This window comes from Arachis hypogaea, chromosome 10 (assembly GCF_003086295.3).
Source record: "Arachis hypogaea cultivar Tifrunner chromosome 10, arahy.Tifrunner.gnm2.J5K5, whole genome shotgun sequence".
Lineage (NCBI taxonomy): Eukaryota > Viridiplantae > Streptophyta > Magnoliopsida > Fabales > Fabaceae > Arachis > Arachis hypogaea.
In genome coordinates, this window is record NC_092045.1 from 15,195,191 (window position 1) to 15,200,131 (window position 4,941).

General features: G+C 31.1%; 1 long non-coding RNA gene across 2 annotated transcripts; it reads left to right on the forward strand.

The window, feature by feature from the left end:
* The first annotated feature begins 592 nt into the window (after positions 1 to 592).
* Positions 593 to 2,010, forward strand: LOC140175470 (uncharacterized). Of its 2 annotated transcripts, XR_011866281.1 has the most exons (3): positions 593 to 1,199; positions 1,298 to 1,344; positions 1,475 to 2,010. It is a non-coding gene; the product is annotated as an uncharacterized lncRNA (long non-coding RNA). The 2 variants fall into 2 exon arrangements; XR_011866280.1 differs by having other exon boundaries at positions 1,298 to 2,010.
* Positions 2,011 to 4,941: the final 2,931 nt, after the last annotated feature.

Below are 4,941 nucleotides of genomic sequence, written 5' to 3' on the forward strand. Positions count from 1 at the left end.
AGGTCGCTTGAGTATTTACATTGCCTATTTTACACAGCGTAGCTTTTGAGGTTGTATTCTTTGATATTTAAACTTTCTTAGATTCAGAAGACACCTAGTTTGGTTATATTACTCAGGAAAAATTTTCTTAGATAGTTAATAAAATTATTAAATTATATTTAGGTTTGTTAACCATCAACATACATTCTTAGACATATCGTAGAGCTAACATGTATAAGCAATAAAAAACTGTATTTGTAACTTGAGGATTTCCATTAATCAAAGCTAATATTCAAATTCGCCAATTTCACTAGCTATTCTCTTTGCTCGAACCTAAAATTCTGCATTAGCAAAACAATTTTTTTCTGGGGTAGTGACCGTGGACTAGAGAAGAATTACATTAGTGAGGATGTGCATAGTATTTGTCAACCCAAGGTTGAATCGTGAACTTTGAAGAGTTTGAACGAAGCAATATCCATCAATGGATGTTAGACTTTCTCACCATAAGATCTTTAAAATTTGGTGCACTTAATGGATCAATTGAAGTGCATTCATGTGCATGATTTTTACTGATGGATATGTCTCTAAATGAACTGGAAAGGTAGATGTAATCACTACAGAGAACGCGCACAGTACTATCGGATTTACACTCAAATTTTTTCACAACTTTACCGTTAGATTTTCTGCCGCAAAATCCAATTGTAAGAAGGGTAAATGAATTTCAGTAAAGCATTATCATCAGACTAAATTTTTCGTCAGAAAATTCAATGGTAACAAATGGCGAAAAAACAATCAAAGTGGTGTGTATCTTACCATTAGAATTTTTGTCGAAAAATACGACGGTAAGCAATTGGGTTGAAACGCTGCGTTTCATTAACAAAAATAATTTACTATTGGATTTTTCCGACAGTAAGCTAGGGATTTATTCTTGCGTGCCTTCCTCTCCCCTCACTTTGCAACCCCTAAAATTCAAACCTCTCCTCCCTCCACTATCTCCAGCTACCACATCCGCCCCAGGATGCCACATTGTTGTCGCCGTTGTCGTCCCTCTATCTCCTAAAATGTGTATGAAGGATCTATACATGTTCCTAACATGTATCATACTTAGTCCAAGCAACTCCCAAGCAACCTAGTACATACATGTTCTGTTGATGTGTTCTTGTATCACATTGAAAGAGAATACAGAAAGATATATTGATAAGCGGTTTGAGGAATTAATGGTGAGTAATTACTAATTATCTTTATTCCATAACATATAATCCTTTCCAAATAATGGTGACTATAGTTGTCTTAATATTTATATGTCATGTGTTATCAGAACTTGGAGGCCACGACCTAGTAGTCTCTGCATTTTGGAAAAGAAGGGTACGAGTCAACCTGTTATGTGATAGTGGATCCTTAGAGTATGGCACCAGATTGTATTCGAGCCATACAAGAACCACATATATTGAGTAGGTAGACTCTTTTCTGACATTATTTGCTCCTCCACCTTTAGGGATTCCTCCACCTCAGCCACTAGCACTCCACCTCCCTAGAACGTTCGTTGATTTGCGCGAGCAGGTCTACAACTTCGCTCAGAGCCTACAGGATCAAGGTCAGCAGCTGCATCAGTTTACGGAGAGGTATAAGGAGTTCCTTGCATGCATGGCATATCGTGATACACGGGATATAGAGACAGAGTCCTTGAGATAGGAGCTAAAACAGATCCAAAGTATGAGACAATAGACGGCGATGATTAGATGCATACATGCGGCAGAACCTTTGATGGAGGGGCTCGTTCTCAACTTCTCATCTCCACTGGCACCAGTACTGGCACCTCTACTGCCGCCTTTGCAGGACCGGGGATAGCTAGGAGGACGATGCGAATGACTATGAGAACACATAAGCCATGCTTAGGTATTTCTCCTTTTTCTTACATTTGTTATTTCACATTTGTTTCGCATTAGGATTTATTTGTTTCTCATTAATTTTTTCTTACATTTGTTATCTCACATTTCGATAATTGTTTAATAAAATATAATATTTAGTTCTTATTAATTCTAATATAAACAATTAATTGTCAAATTATTGAATCTGACAGGATATAATAAGGATATTGAATAGATGTATTTATAACCATCGGATTTATAATTAGATAAATTGGACGCTAATAAATGATGCAAAAATTGAATTTCACACCAAGATTTCCATCGAATTTTTATCGAAGATAACATCTTTCAATATTCATCCTCCTAATTCTTAAATAAGTTTACTGGCGGATTTTTCGACATTAATTAGTGTTGGATTTCAGAATTTTGATAGTGACTTTCTCCTGGCAAAGTTTTTTCATTAGATTCTATTTGACTGTAATTATAATACCGCCAGTAATAAAATTATTGACAGATTTTTATAGCAATTTCAACAATAATTTTGACAATAATGAACAAATTTTCTATAATGAATATTTTTGTACTTTATTGACTTCATGCATCATTAAATCCTAAAAAATCCTACATAATGTTATATGGTGCAATTTTCCCTCGAATATTTAGGACATTTATTTGCGAATGTCAAAGATATTTGGGAGGAATTGTAGGAGTTCTAACTTGTTCCCTCATGTAGTTAGCAATAGATAGAGAAGAGTAAGCACCACAAAAAAAAAAAAAAAAAACCCTCAGAGCTTGGTATTTTCTGGCAAATTACAATACAAGTTATTGCTTTTATACAAACTTAACGTAGCTATCTAACTATAATCCTCCATTAACTAACTCTGACAAATTAATTGCCCGCTTGGCATATTCAAAAAAGCAAAGTACACTAACTAATACTAACCAACTATTATAACTAACTACTTTTATAAATTCCTTTCCCCACTAACTTCTACCAATGGAAATCAACATGAAACTGAAATGCAAGTTTTCACTGAGAATATACGTCAATTATTGTCCAATATCAATTAGTATTGAATGGATTGTCATGCTCCATGAGATTATGAGTCGAATTTAACACAAAAAACTAAATTGAGAAATAACGAGATTGTCAAGATATACCACTCGAATTAGATAACAAATTCATGAAAATTGAAAAATTAATTCCGAGAGAGAGACTCGAATTGGATAACAAATTCTTAAAAATTGAAAAATTAATCAAGAGAGAGAGAGAGAGAGAGAAGAAATAGTTGAGAGTAGATGCTTTTATTCTATTCGACTCATCAGGTTTATAAAAACTATATCTATAATTAATTAATATACAAGTAGCAATATATTACATTTAACTGATGATACTATATTAGAATTGAGCTAATAAGTCTAACTCAACTCCATAAACAACTAGACATATGAGAATTTTCTCATACTTATTAATACCATGAAGTCCATATTCTTAACAGATACAGGACTTCTACCAAAACATGGCACACACTGCTAAAATCACTCAGAATTTATACTTCTATACATATCCTAAGTAAAACAACCTTTACATCTATTCCCCCTCATGGGTTTATTTGGCTACTTAATTTTAAGTAAAATAAAACTTCTACATACACAAAACAAAAAGAAAAAAAAGTTACATGACTCCCAAGGACTTTAATTTGAGCTTATTATTTTCTTGTTGGTGAATCAACCTTATTAGGCGGGTTTGACTACTTGTTCTTCAACACCTGGATGAACCTGATTACTCTTTCCAACACTAAAACTAGCAACTGCCTTTCTCTCTTCACCACTCACCTCACCTCTTCTTTCTCTTTCCTCTTCCATTCTCTTCATCTTCTCTTCCTGCCTCTTCTTCATCACAAAAATGTGAGCTGAACTTGCCCCAATTGAAGACATTTTTTTCTCTGCAAAGACAAACAACAATTAGTAAAATAAAGGTAGGTTAATTAGTAGGATATAAGTTTTTGCTGGCTATAAATGTTCTTGTATGAAATTTGCATTGCCAAAGGTGGAATTTATAGAAGTTGAAGTTGAACATGACACAGAGCATGTGTGTGGAACAAGCATCTAAGATTAGTTTTTCACTAATTAATGCCACTCTGGTTGTGTGCCTTTGCTTTACAACCACCCAATAATTATTAATCGTTTATCATAATTGCATAAAATAATTATGAGTTTAGCTTTAATGCTATTATTAGTAAAAATATTCGAATTTTTTGTTTTAATAAATATAATGCATTAAAAACTAAATTTTGTATCTTTTTCTATAATTTTTTTAATTAATAACTTTATTATATATGCTATAAGTATATTTGAGAGGCAATAAAAAATCAGCTTAAAACAGTTAAAAAGTATTTAATTTCGTATTTTTTAATTATTATTTATCTTATTTTATATTTTTTATTTATTATTAGAACAATTGAACAATATTAAATATAATAAATATATAATTATAAATATTATATACACAAAATATGAATATTAAATGAAATAAAATAATTTAGTTATTATCTTTCTAATATTCATGTATTAGCTAAACCCAATAATTAATTAAAATACGATGAGAACACAACTATTTCTTGTATGAAAATTTAAAATAAAGTTGGGTCTGCGCACTACATTTCAATATTATTGTGTTCTAATATCTCATTCTCAGCCATCTAAATATAGTAATTAACCAAAGTAATGCAAGTACCCTTTTCTTTTCTTTTTTTTTCTTTTTTTTTTAATGCAACTAGTATAGTGTCCTAACGGCACTATAGTAAAAAAACTTATATTGAAAAATGCTAATATTTTTATATATTAGGTTTATTGATAATTTTAAAATTTTATTTTAAAAGTTATAATAAGTGTTTAGAACATTAATTTACAACTTATATCCCTACTTATGTTTTTGAAAAGATGGTGATTTGGATAATTTAAGGAGGGGAGCTCTATAAAAATCATCCAATAATTAAAAATATGAAATTTAAATATGTAGTTTCTATGTTTTGGATTTGTAATTATTCAACTTTTAAATGTCTTAAGTTTTTCCTAACAGATTAATGATTTT